At 34.7% G+C, this 15,057-nt stretch overlaps 1 long non-coding RNA gene across 6 annotated transcripts in view; it reads right to left on the bottom strand.

The window, feature by feature from the left end:
• LOC121106882 overlaps window positions 1–15,057 on the bottom strand; it is a 361,649-nt gene that overhangs the window by 241,148 nt on the left and 105,444 nt on the right. For all 6 annotated transcript variants that reach the window (XR_006931549.1, XR_006931550.1, XR_006931548.1 and 3 more), the window contains one exon: window positions 9,424–9,510. This is a non-coding gene — a long non-coding RNA (uncharacterized LOC121106882). The remainder of the gene's footprint in view (window positions 1–9,423; window positions 9,511–15,057) is intronic.

The raw sequence follows: 15,057 nt of genomic DNA, 5'->3' as shown, positions 1-15,057 counted from the left end.
CATAGTGACTATGTGAGCACTATAATAACTACAATTTCAGGATTGATGTACAGTAGGCAGACCATTATGTACATTTATTTCTTTGACTAGCTAGAAAATAACTCTTGCCAGCAGGTGAAGGCTGCCTGGAAGCATCAGCTCTTGGCTACAGGCTGTTTTGTGAAACTACTGCTTATCAGATTCCAGACACAGAGGAATAGTTAAGATGTAATAGAACATGAATGTAAGAAATTTAAGTGAGAGGTGAAGATAATGACAATATAAACAATGGTTTCCAAGTACATCAAGGGAAGGGAAGGTTGACAATTTTAAGAGTTCTTCTGAGAGGCCAAGATGTACAGTGACAATTAGTGGGATAAATGAAAAAAACAACAAACAAACAAAAAAACATACATTAATTTGGATATAATCTGGTGGCCAAAATTGGTGGTCTCCACATGTAGAGACCAAACACAAGAAACTGTAAAATTGTAAGCTGCTACTTTTTCCAGAATTTATCAAGCTAAAGCTCAAAAACAAAAGTCTCATATGGTCATTACCATACGTGATAGGTTCTGTGCAGAGAGGACTACCCACCTACGCTTCTGTGATACTGCTTAAAAGCTTCTACCTATTCCCCATAGCACAGAAGAGAAAGTCGTAAACTGCACAGCAATAGCAACAAAAAGCAGTAACAAAAGCAAATGTCAGAATTTGAATTGCAAACTACAGATGAGCCTTGACTACTGAAATTAAATACAGGTATGAACATTAAAGGTTTGAAGCTGCTCTGCTGAGGTTGGAGGTTACTTCTGTTTCTCGCTATAATAAAATTCACCTTTCTGGAACTTACACTACACATTCCAAGTAGATGTTGGGAGTCTTCAATAGCAGTTCTCAAAGAAAAGCTCACAGAATACAGCAGGGAAGATTTTCTTCTTTTACAGGGAAGGTATACAAAATTATTCCGTATGTAATAGAGAACGATCCTACTAAGAGTTCTCATGCAGACCAGACATACAACTTTCTAGACTAGACTAATTTCTCCTAAAATAAAATATACTTTAGACCCCTTTGATTGAGCCCTAATTCCCACTTAAATCTTTGGATTTAGATACAGAGTTAATATTTTGAAAGGTACTGAAATTCCCATCCATTTAAAATTCTGAAGTTTCCGTTTAGCTGATGACACGCTCATGAATATGATCTGTGCAAATTCCTACTATGTCTTATATCAGTAAATCTATTAAGCTGTGTGTCTTGTTCCAACAAATGAAAGCTATCACTGAAAACTGGTTTGCATCTAGCTGTCAGTTTAAAAGATTAAATAGGAATGAAAAAAATGCAATTTTTAGGCCTATAATTATTCCTCAAAAACTGGATGAGGAAAAGACTGTCAATGCCCAATCCACAAAACAAATGAAGTTGAAGGTGTGGGTTGTAGCAAACATAGAAGATTATAAAGTGTTTTGGGTTTTTATAGTTAAGATTACAGCATCAGTAGAAGAATATCATACAAGATAATTTGTGTATCAGGCACTTTGGACACCAGGTTCTCCTGCCTTTGAGATAAATCAACCGTGAAAAGTTGAACGTATTGAGTACTGTAATTAAAAAATGTATAAAAGGAATTAGTCAAGGAGGTTAAACCAGCAGAGAACTAATGGAGAATAAATAACATAATGGGTGCCATTTTTCTAGCTACAGATAAAGGAATACTGAAATTCAAAGCACAACATATGCTCTGTACAATGAGCATAGCCAATTCCACTGAGGAAATTGGAGCCTAGCTCTACCATTCTCATTTAAGTGTCCTGGAATCATTAACTTCTTAATTTATAGCCTGCCCCATTAAACATGTGGGGGTTTTGTAGGCTTTTTTTCTCATCAGCTGACTCATACACAAGAAGTTCTCTAATGTAGCAGATCTATTTGCAATATAAAGAACTGAAGATTAAGTCCTTGGTTGTCACTTGGCAACACAGAGCTTCATAATTTCGTGCTTAGATTAATGTGTACACTATATTTAAAGTGTGATTTTACTATAATGATGATTAATGGCTGATTTTTCTGTCTGATAATAAAGAGTAGCTGGCATGGCAGTTTTGGACTTTTGCCCTTATAATACTAAAAATAATTCAGTTTTTCCTTTCAGTAAATTTCAGGATGTACAAGTACACTTTAGAAATGAACACTAAGACATGAAATAAGACTGCTATTAGGTTAATGAAAGTTAGAAAAAGGACAAAGTATTTTTTTTTTCCATAGACTGTCATTTCTCTGGTCTGGAAACTGCAGTTTGTTTTGGAGTGAGTTGTATTTACATGATCAACAGATGATATGTTGGTTGCCGAGTAAGAAACTGGCTTGTATCTAGGACGATTCTACTAACTTTTCAGTTATAAAAAGCAGTAGGTCTTATCACAAGATTTACCTTTTTCTTGCTGTTTCTACTCAGCAAAGAAATAAGTTTTACATTTCACTACCTTTTCTTCAATAAATTTTGTATAACTTACAGTAACTCAAAAGAGATCAAATGCGGATTTTAACACTAAAAGAAGAAGAAACAAAGATATTATTTAGTTCTACACAGTGGAAGGTTAAGAAAAAATCCAAAAATCTCATGAGGTCTGAATTAATCTACACACATTCCTTTCCTGGATCTTTCCACATTTATATTTTAGACAAAATATGCTTTTAAAGCTTCTCTAAGTTCTACCAAAGAAAATCTTAATCTGTTCATACATTGTACGTGTCATCGACTCTGAGCTTTTATCATAGCAACAGATGCTTTAACAAAAAGAATATCTGATGAACACACAAAGATTTACTGAAAATTTCTTTCAGAAGATTTGAATCAATACAAGAAAATATTTAATTTAAAGAAAAAAGTGCAGAAAAGCATAATTCCTACAAAGTGAATCACAGTATCGTAGAACTGTTGGCACTGAGGACAGCCTGGAGATTTCCAGCACGGCCTTCTACTTGATGCACATTTATTGCCAGCACCAGATAGGGGAGCCAGGGCTATGCTTAGCTGACCCCAGAAAACCTCCAAACTGCAACCTCTTGCAGTGCAGAACTACCCTCCCCATCTATATTTTGTGAATACAAAAAGTTGAAGATGAAGAAATGTGTCAGCAAATATACCACATTTGTCTACACCTACACATTTTCAGAAAAGCTGAAAAGCATGAGTGGCCTTTTTCTTATACAGTAGTTGTATTTTCTATGATGTTGCAACATGCACAATCGCAAAGGTGTCTTGCCTGATTCACAGTATTCTCTTATTAGCATGTAATCAGATTAAAATGCAAAGGAAATAGTCATGGTCCTAGAATATGTAAAACTAGGAAGAATTTGAGATTTGGAAAGAATGGTTACAATTATCTTCTAATCTTTTTCCTTCTTAACACATAAAGATGCATCAAAATAAAATGCAATCTTAAAAAGATCATCCTCTTGCGAACGCAGGGACTCAGCAGGGACTACATAACACACAAATTAAAGTTATTCCATATTTTAAAGTTAGTTTGTGGTCAACCTGACATTTAAATAAAGCAATTTAGAATAGTTTAATCTTCTACTTTACAACAAGAGTAATAAAATCTGTATTGGTTCCAATCACTATCTACATTAAAAAACATGCTGCAATCAACTGCGGATTTCTGAAGGACGGTATAATTAATAGCTTTCTGCAGGTTGCATTTTTAGATACTGTATTTATATGAATTTGGATCTCTTTCCAGTTTTCTGTAGAAGCAAATTTCCTAGATTTCTCCAACAGAAGAAACCTGATGTCAGGCTTTCCAGCTTGCATCAACTACTATACAGGTACACTCACAGCAGTAAAACTTCATGGATACAAAACAGCTTGATATTTCTGGAAAATCTCAGGGGCAGTCTCCAGTAGCCTAACCAACAGCTACACAGGCTGCTGGGCAACCCAACAACTGTTATAAGAGCTTAGTTTTAGACTTTTCCATCAAAATCAAATGCAGAAACTCAAGAAGCACAGTACATACACAAAAATGAAGAGGAAAGGGAAAAAGAAAAGAAACTACAAATTAGACTACCCTCCTACAAAACTGAGAACAGAATATCTTATATGTTTCTTACAACTACCCTCTGTTTGATCCTACACCCTCCATCTTAAAACAGAAGTTTTAAATTTTCGTGAGAAATAATAGGCACGCTTGGATGATCAAAAGCTTTCTTGCCCTATTACTGCTGCTTCTTCTGTATTTTATACAGATATTGGCTATCTTCATCTTTATGAATTCAAAGCATGTAAGACCTACACATAGCCCTGAGGTGTCTAAGGACTAACTGCTTGACTATGCACTAAACATTTGAGCCTCCAGCTCTCAGCTCTACATGTTCGCCTGGAACTGTCAAGTCCAGCAGTTTAGTTTCATGAAAGCTGTTTTTAAAATTTGAATAAAAGTTGTTTGGATTATAAAAGCATATTTTGGGGCTTAATTTAGAACTAGTGTCTGTTTTCTAGTATGGCCTCCAGTACAAAATCCAAATTGTAGAGCTATGATGTCTACTGATAAATGAAAGTACTTAGACTGACTAGAGAACTCAATGAAAAAACAGAAAGTTTAGATTTAGGTTTTGCTGGAACCATTCAGTATGACTAATATTTATAGCAGTTCTTATGGCAGGGATCCCATGTTTCAGAGGTGCAACCAACTATAAAACAAACAAACAAACAAACAAAACCCAGTATCTCACAGACCAAAAACTGGGAAGAGCTGGCATTTATTTCTTGCCAACTTTTAATGTTAATATCCAGTAATATTTTAAAAACAATTATTTGTATATACTAGACCAAGACCACAAGAAGACAACAACTTTGGCCACTATTGTGCAACTGACCTATGCTGGATTTATGAAGTATCAGCAGTAGAAGATTAACTGCCAGTAGGAGAGCAATCTGCTACCTAAAACAAAATTTACACATAGAAAATCTATTTGTTCAAGAACAAAGGCCACATATCTGCTATGGATGCCCCAGAGTGGAATAATGTCACCTGCTGATCAGCTACAAATTAGTATGTGTTCATAATACATAAAGTTCTATTTATTGCCTAGCTGTGGAGAAGATTTATTTCCAACTAGACTTTGAAAGAAATAATACGTGCAGAAAGGACTCCCAGCCTGAGTGTTCTGGGTCAAGTGTTTGGTATTTGCAGTGCTCTTGCTTGTATTTCAGTTTCCATGTGTCTGGACTTCCTCATACATTTTAATATACTCCAAAGTGATTCATACTGTGCAGTAAACAGGAGAATAGCAGCTCAAGTGGAGAAATTCATAAAATAATAATTATTATTATTTTCTTGGATAAAAACATAGAGCCCCACCAAAAAAAAAAAAAAAAGATTTTGCAATGCCCATCACTATCCATCGCACAGATATACAGGGAAAATTTTATTTGCTTCTTGCCTATTTGTACTACATCCTGTGATATTTTATCTGAATAATTAAAGTAACAGAGAACTAAGCCATTATTAAGCCAATTTTCCTAAGAAAATTAGGCTTAGATTACAGTGTTTTCTACCTGTTCCTCATTCACATTTTTATTAATTATTAGCTGAGTTCAGCCGAACCTGACATAAGAGCAGACATCTCAAATACAGGATACTTTCTATATATGAAAATCAGCAGCAGGATAGAAGTTGTTCTGCCCCCCATGAGCTCCAGGGATGAAAACTCTCCATCATAAACGTCTTGTATTAAGAAAGCATGCAGTATTTATTTAAGAGTATCAATAGGTTGGAAAGAAGTTTAATGCAGATAATCTCCAGCAGCTTTCCTGCTGCTGTGTTGGTTTTCAAGCACCAAGTAATTTGGAGGTGCTCAGGGATTTTTAAAGTTGAGGTTAATTCCAAGAACTGGAGTTACTAGGCAAGTAACACAGGCAATGAAATAAATTGTTGTATGGCTGTCAGATCTGTGTATAATATATTAGACAGCTATTTTCTCTGGGTTTGCTAGCCTAGAATGGTGATTTAATGAGAAATGCAAAGGAAAAAGGAAGCACAGAAACTTCTCTCTTCTTTAAAATTACAACACACTAGTGAAATGACAGACAAATTTTAATAATTGGCTTTGTAATTTCATTCATTTGTGGACTGGCTATAAGATACAAACACAAAGACATGAGCAAACCTGCTACTCATGTTACTGATGTATTGAAAAAAAGAAAATTCTGCATTAAATTCATACTTTGAAAAGGAAATATATTACCTCCAGTGCCTATTTAGCCCTTACCTTTACATGAGGGACTCATACAAGCGAGAAAATACAGTATTGCTATTTGGAACCCTGTTCCTGATATAAAACTGGTTGTGCTGCCAATCAAATCTATTTCACTGGGAAGGGTTTACTCTACTACAGATCACCCCTATGCTCATTAATAATAATAAAATCCTGATAAACTCCCATCATAGAGAAAGCTTCTTTTTTGTTCTGCAAAATTTCCAGTGTTCTTTGGTTTGCTATAAAATCCTACAAAAGGAAATATATGTACATAATAGTCACTTGAACAGCAGTGACACTACCTTGGATAAACGACACCTCAATTACATTAAAAAACATCTCCACTGAGAGAAAGATTTCATATAAAGGAATATGTAAATTACTTTGTATCCATTAGGAGACAAAGAAAGAAGAATGCACGTAATTAACAAAGAGCACAGCAGTAACTAGCTATTGCCTATAGCTAACTGTTAGGAACAGCAGGAGAAATGTGGATGTGAGGTCTTCATGTTGGTATACATGTTCCTCTATTTAATGAGCAGCCCATTGCACATCTGGTTCTCAATATCTTTTTAAAAAGAACTTACATCTGTAATACTTAGTATATTTTCTGGAAAGAAAAAAAGCAATAATAGTTGCAACTAGCATCAAGATGAAGAAGCTAAAGCTTGTTACATTAAAAATAGATTATAAAATTCAGACACCCTCATTTGTAGACAAACATCAGGAAATAATTTTCCTCCTACAGGGAAGCAGTAAACTTCTTGGTGTACATGACATTTCTTTGTCTTTAAGAGATTTGCAAGGACATACTTGCCCCTAGCTTTGCTCAAGTATGTTTAATGGGACAGGGCACTACAATAATGACACATTCACATGCTCCTGGTTTTGGTATCACAATGGTCATATGAATGTACAGTTGTATAACATGCATTAAGACAGCTGAATTACTAAACATATTCACAAAGGATTTTGAAGAAAACCATGCAGAAATTGTTCATACCCTAAGAATTTAACATTTACATCTAAAACAGCAAAATTATTCAGGACAGAACAAACCTGACCATCTAACCAAGCCATTCAAGAAAACAATCCAAAACTAGAAGAAATGACTTTCTACTTGAGCACAGGCAGATTAAAGCCCAAAATATACCTTCATGTATTAATTAGAATTCAACATAAATTCTAACTGTGAACTTCATTTGTGTTCTTATGGACCTGAACACTCCTTTTTCACTAAGATCTGGCCTCTCATAAAAGCACTTTTTAAATATGAACTCGAAACAACAGGACCTACCTAATTTAGCACACAATCCAAAAAGAAATGTTACTTTATATCTTTAGACATAAACATTGCATCGAAGGAAGAAAACTAAACAAACTTGCCAACCGTGGGATTACTACATGTAATTAGAACATTCTAAAATGATATTTTGTTGTTGAGTATGGCTAAGTACGGTTGATTGTGGCAAAAAACTGCAGCTTGTGTAATGACTTCTGTATATTTCTAGTTTCTCTGGTAATCTGGCAGTATTATATTTGGTATGTGTATTTATCGGCATGTTTAAGTCAAGTGCTTTTAAAAATCTGAATGGGTTTTGTTAAAGGCAATTCATGGTATGCAAAGTGATTTAGGCATTTAAATTATGCCTCTCAGCTGTTAAGCCATCTTTCTACTTCAGCTCTGGCATTAATTTTTAGCCTATAAACCTGGCACAATCCAGTTGAAACGAAGGGAGCAAAACCAACTTACGCTCCTGGACAACACAAGCATTTATGCCTACATTTTCTTTATGTTTTTAAACATAAGGCTGTATTTTTAAAGTATATTTTTAAAGGAAGTGCAGAAGCTCAGTGAATAAACAAGTTTGTTCCTCCCTTTCAAAAACATAAAGTATAGTTCTTTTATGTACACCCCTGCCATCATTTTTAATGACATCAAGTACTGAAAATATTTTAAAGAATGCTTGCTGCTGCAGCTATGCCTGTTAGTCCCTATGGCTACATAATTTTTCAGCAATATACTAAAGAAGCAACATTCTGTGCAGGTGATGAGCTTTTACTGAAACATTGACAGTATATGAACAGAAAATAAGGTGCATTACGTTGAAGGGATAAAGTAAATATGAAGTTTCCCTAACTTCCATAGGCTCAGAATAGACATTAAGAGGCACAAAGATAACAGAGACAAAGAAAAATAGTGGTTTTCCAAAGTAACTCTTCTACAGGTAGTGACAGTTTTGATGTTTCTCCCACACTCTAATGTTGTTATTTACTGTTGCATTTCATTTTATGGACTTTTTTCCATGCTCATTTCAAACAGAATAAACAAAACTTTGAGTTACAGCATGTAACATGGTCAGAAAAGGAGTTTATAGAATTAGATCAATTCTTGTTTCACCTATGAATCCACCTGGATTCATAAAATTCTCATACTGACTCTCTGGTACTATAATCTTTGTGTTTGGTTGTTTGTACTTCACAATCCATTATAACCTAAAAGAAGAGCTTTTTATGCAAAACCTAAATGTCACGGGACTCTCATTATGCTGTTCTCTCTTCCGCATGACTTTTTTCTGAATCATTTAAAGGAAGTTTACAATCCCTTATTTTCTGTTGTGTATACTCACGTCAAAAAAAAACCCTTCAGTAAAACACCAGAAATCTATGATTTGATATTCAGGGAGATCAATGAAAATACATTTCTCCATTTAACTCAACAACAACAGCAAAAACGTATTTCCATAGAAAGGATGAAAACCATCAGACCAACAGTAGATGTGAAATGAGATGGGAAGGAAATGAAAGGGTGGAAGGAATCCTAATCTGCCCCTTTCTAGAGTCTCCAAAGGGTTTCTTGCTGTAGTTCAGTGTAATTATTTTCCCTTGAGCAACACAGCAAAGGAACCGTTGGCTGAACTGATGCAGCATTGTATTCTGGAGGGAACTGAACATCAGCTTGCTATTCTGGGGCAGGAGAAGATGTTATAGCCAGAATGCTTAAATTGTTTTATGATGTTGAAACAGGATGTAAGAAAGTGTCTTTGAAGATTTCTTTATAGTTGTATCTCTTAGAATCTTAAAGCAATTTACTAACCAACTTTATCCTTTGTACTTTTCTTAGGAACCTTAAATAACAGCGGCTTGAAATACAGTTTAAAAGGGGCAATGTCTTACCTCTTTCACTACTTCAGGCTAAAAAGAATCTGCTTGGATTACTTCCAGTCTGGTTCTCAACACATACGAAGGAAGAAACAATGGTGCCTGCAATCCAATAAAAGCAATTGTCTGTAATGAAAAGCTGTGACCTCTCCGTAATTCATCTAAATGAGATCTACACAATATAAAGGCAAATTTCTTCCTTCTTAGCTTTGACATCCTGGCTGAGAGCATGATTGTTTTAAGTGAGATACTGAGATAATCTGAAAAGATATGAGATGAGAGGTACTGAGCACAAATTTGCAACTTGAATTAAAACCTCATTCTCTACATAAAACTCAATACACATTCCACAGGGGATTACCTTTAACCATGATGAAAGCTTCTATATAATGTGTGGAAAAATAACCATGGAAAAATAAAAATCCATGGAGAAATACTACTCCAACAGTAGGCTTCCATATATCCAGAAAGTGAAAATGTATATGAATCTACTATTACATTTTGCAGTATCCAGACTCCTTCTGTCCAAAAGTATTTAAGGAAATGTGAGTTTTCTAAAGAAAAACAGCTCAAAACAGATACAGATAAGAATCAAAAAATAAAGTTAAGGACACCTTCTCTTCCGGAATTTATTCCATGCAATAGCATTACTAACGGTTTAATTACTAACCTCAGCCTGTTGTGAAAACCAGTTAGAGATCAGAATTATAACATGAAAATATCCCTGACAAAAGGATGGGGCAACATAACATTTGCTTCATGCAAATTATTCTTGTGTTGTACTAGACTCGACTAAAAATTATTTTTCACATACAAAAAAGTTGCCTGAGCCAATGTTTTGTTGGTTTTTTTCCTCTCTCTTTAATTCACTTGTTGTATAATAGCTGTGGAAAGAAAATTTTCATTTAATTTTTTTTAATCTTTATGTGAAAGTAATCAAGAACTGAGTAGAAAATTACACTCATATTTGGTTTTAAACCATTCTATTGCAATTATTAGCTTTGTTCTTTTTTTTCTTAGAATATTTTTCTGCATATTTTTCAATCTTCATAGCAATTTCTAGAGAAATTCATTACTCCTTTTTAATATAGTACAGATGACTTCTCTCAAATTATCCAGGTTTTAAACACTCCAACCTTTGTCACAATTAGAGAGCTCACTGATTAATGGTGAACAAGCATCTTTTTCTAACCTGATTCACCAGCTTGTGAGGTACTTCCAGACAAACAGAATCCCACTATTTTCTAAAAGAGTTGAGGCCCCTCTTTATTCCTTTACATTCATTTTGAGTTTTGATGACTAGAGCAGTATTATACTTTACACTTCCTGTTTGGACCAGTATTAAAATTCATTGCCTTCATCTTCAACAGATTAATAACTTTATATTAAGCTCACACAATCATAGCGATTAAAATTTAAGGAAAGATTGTATTCTTCTATGCTGGTACAGCTACTTAGGCTGCCACTAAATTACATGAAAAACTTTCTGTATCTAGCTCAAGAAACGTTGTATGTGTCAATATTCAAAGTGAAGGGGAAAAAAATGAAAAGACTTACGAGTTTACAAGTTCTTGCTAAACACAGGAGCCAGATTTTGATTTATATCCTATTTCCTTTGGTAGACAATGGATACTTGTGTACTCAAGAAAAGAACTGAGATATCTCAAAAACAAATGGAAATAAATGGCATCCATCACAAGCTTAGAACTGTACCTATTATTTTCACAGCTAGTTTCAATAAGTGGCAACCCACATCTCCTGAGCACTGATTCACAGATTGTGTAATGCATTAATATAGTGCTAGCTTTTAAAGATATGGCTGTTATCCAAGAATCAGCACAGTGCTAGATATGTGAACAATATAAATGTATTTAATAAAACATTGCTTACAAATATATCAGCTTCATCAATAATTGTACAGCAATGAAATTATAGGAAGTGAAAAGAAAATTGTACTTGCTGCAAGTTTAATACTGAAGAATTAAGAGAAAAGAGTAGGCAAAGTTATATTTACACAATACTGATGGATGTCCTGGGGAAGGTGGAAAGAGAAGGAAGAAATTCCTTCAGAAGGAAAACCCCAGAAACAGCCAGCTCTCTTCATTGCCATCGTTAACAAATTACTCACTTAGCAGCCAACCTGTGCCCCTCACTCACAGCTGGCTCTCCAAATCACCAGCAAAACAAGGTGTAAACAAAATCATTTCTGTCCACAAAATCTCTACAGTTATTTGGAAGTATTATAAGATATTGTGGATCATAGAGTAACTTCTTGAAACTCAGTAGGGAAATACTTTAGTTACCATATACTAAAAATTAATACAATTTCAATCCCTGGCTACATCCAGTATGCTATAACACAGTATATTTGTTATCCTCACACTCTCTTGCATTTGATTCAAAGTGCTACTTGTCCTCTGCATGATTTCTCCTTATATACACTGAACAGTAAAGCAAGTCAGTTACCTTTCTGGTTAGTTTTGTTTCTGTTGTCGTTATTTGATTTGGGTCTTTTTTTTTTTTTTTTTTGGTTCCCCCAAACACACACCACTGAACCATGGAAAGAATATCAAACATAAAATGTAGAAATGCAGGTTGGTCTACTGAATCACAACAAAGTGAAATTGCTATATAGCTAGAAATAGTATCCACACAGGAATATTACTTAAAATGATGAAGGTGGTAAATAAATAAGTAGTGCAATTTGCTGGTATCCTCTATGTGCAATATATGAAGCCATAACTGTTCCATTAAACTGTGTCCTCCTAGAAAGATTCTCAATATCAATTATAGTGTTGATTGCATTGTTACTAAATGGATTTCCTTGTCATGGTTCCCTGATTACATGTAAATATTTCCTAAATTAGACATGTTTCAAGCTCCACTTAAAGTGTAATACAATTGTATAGAGCAACAAAATTCTGCAATGTAGAGCATGACTACAAGAGCTACCAGAGTAACATTTAAACCTTTTAGTTTGAAATGAAAAAAAAAAAGAATTCAGTGCAAATAATGTCAGTAAACAGTACACTATTAAGATAGTTTGGTTTTAATGCTATGGAAAGTATGCCAGACTATTAAAAAAAACTCCAAATTTCAACTCATGAGTCTCAGACATTGTTTCAACAACAAATTCAGAATTTAAATGTCTGAAGTAGAACAAGATTTTTTTCAGCTAGTATGATAAATAAAGCCATTCAGACGAAGAGAACTTCCTATGTAAAATTATGACCCATGGAGGAATGTATTAACACCACCACCGTGACATTTTTCACTGCTCACTTCAGAATTCCTTTTTGTTATTATTTTTTTAAAATGCAAAGCTCTTGCTTTTTGAGCTTAATGTATTTTGTTCCATTAGAATTCTGCCACAGTCATCTTCTCTCTGAGTAATAAATGTTTCCAGAGAAATGCTGGGATAGCATAGAGCACTGAATCAACCCCTAGCAACTCAAAAAGGATGGATTTCTTCAAACACAGAAGAAAACAAGATGACTTTGTTTAATGCAAGATTCCATTATTTTTATTTCTTTGGAAAAGGTGCTTAATATATAAATGCATATTTCCTCAAAAATTACTGGTAGGTCACATTTTATTTTATTTTTCATTGTTGTTATACAGGACTGTCTGCTATTAGTGTGAATAATTCTCAGAGTGTTACTTGTTTTCTCAAAATAAGAGTTAGGAAAACTTGCATTCATTTTTCCACACACACAATTTACTCATTAAGAGTTTGGAAGGTAAGAATGCATTATGAAGTTTACTCAAACTTTTAGAACTTCTTAAAAATTTACATCTTATGCACTGGAAAACATAAAGCAGAGTTTAAACACAGCATGGACTCAAAGTCAGACATACTAATGTGCTGAGTAAGCAGAAGACGCGAGGCTTGGGGAAGAGTTAGGGTTTGTTTCTTAAGTTTTCATTTTATTTTATTTTTAATGGGACAGAAAATAAACCATGAAGACAGATACGACTCTGTATACGTGTACTTTGAAATATTGCTGAATCATTCCTGTTTAATTTAAAACCAATAGAAGACTGAAAGCAATCCTGTATCAATTCTTCTTCAGCTGTTCAGCCTCCTGACAGAACTACCACAGACAATTAATTCAGTCCTTCCCCTGGCTCTGAAGTTTTAGATCAGGAAACGACAGTGCCAGGAGAAGTACAAAAAAGCTGTTTAGTCTGAACACTGAGCTTGTTCAGGACATAAAAAGCAAACAATGGCATGACTGCTTGAAATAACAGGGAACAGAAGTTTAAAAAAAAGCCAAACCACCAAAACAAACCACAAGAACAACAAACAAAAGTCGCAAACATCTCTATAGTCCTGTAAACCCTTGAGGAGGACAGGGATGTCAGAAGTAGAAGACAGGTGCATCCAACAGACATCTCCAAACCAATCAGATGAGGGGTACAACTGCTCTAACTCTCTGGGAATGCCGTGAGCACAAATCTGAAGGTTTTTGATTTCTCACTCTTACACTCTGCTGCTGTATACTTACCCCATGCATTCTAACTCAGATATGTTGCACACCATCATTGCACCATGCTTCACAGCTGCATATAACTCCTGCAGGTAATTAGGCTTTTCCATAATGCACCTTGCTTTTTACCTAACAGACCTGAAACACAACACTGAAACTTTATTTCTACAAGTGTTACCTGACACCTATGAGGTAGACATCAAAAAATAGCATCTCATCAACTTCATTGAATTAGCATTTATAGCAATAGAATGCCTTTACAGAATGTTTGCTAAATCCTAAATAGCTTTCTTTGTCAACAAATGTCTCCATAATAAAAGCCTACATACCCTACTGAGGGGTGCCAGGTGCACCTAAATACTGTGCAGCTTGGGCATAATTAAGCCCCCTGTTGCTACCATACTGCTCCTTGCCTTCAGCAGCTGCTTGTTTTCTGTCTGTAATAGAACCTCATGTGCCAATGGCTCCAGGAGCAAAGAGATCTTCAACTGCACATCTTATAACTGTAGACCTCATCACTGACTTTCTATTTGAAAAATGCAAAAATGCTAAACCCCTTCTGAGAAAAAGTTCAGGCAGAACAGCGCTCCATGAAAATGAGGATGAGCAGAAAACACTAGCACAGACTGATAATCCAAGGCATCAATCAATACTCAGGCATTAGCATGATTGAAAGTTTTCAGTTCTATAAAAAGAATACAAAACACACACACAAAAATTCTACTCCAGACAACAAACTGTATTTCAATTCTCTCTGTGGTAAAAAGACACCAATTTTCTATCAAATGATCAGTATGGAAACCTTTATGGAATGACAAAATATTACAAAGCTTTATAAAATTGATCTTTATTTCTCATTTGAAATTTCACTTCAGTCACCATGTTTATTTTTGAGAGTTTGCACTCAGACTTTTTAAAATAACTAACACTGGAACATCCTTCTCTCTCTAGAGAAGCAATCTAGATCACATGGACCAGGAATATCACTGTAGATGAAAGCATCTTCCTTTGTAGTTTCGAATATTCTGCTCACTATCTCATTCTCTGACCTCATGAAATTTTCACAAATATAATTCACCAAAAAAATATTAAAGGTTTGTAAAATGTGGTATATCACATAGTTAGAAGTGGCACAACAAAAGAACTTGGATGCGCATTC

This window comes from Gallus gallus, chromosome 15 (genome assembly GCF_016699485.2).
Source record: "Gallus gallus isolate bGalGal1 chromosome 15, bGalGal1.mat.broiler.GRCg7b, whole genome shotgun sequence".
Classification (NCBI taxonomy): domain Eukaryota; kingdom Metazoa; phylum Chordata; class Aves; order Galliformes; family Phasianidae; genus Gallus; species Gallus gallus.
This window is presented reverse-complemented; position numbering and strand designations above follow the sequence as displayed.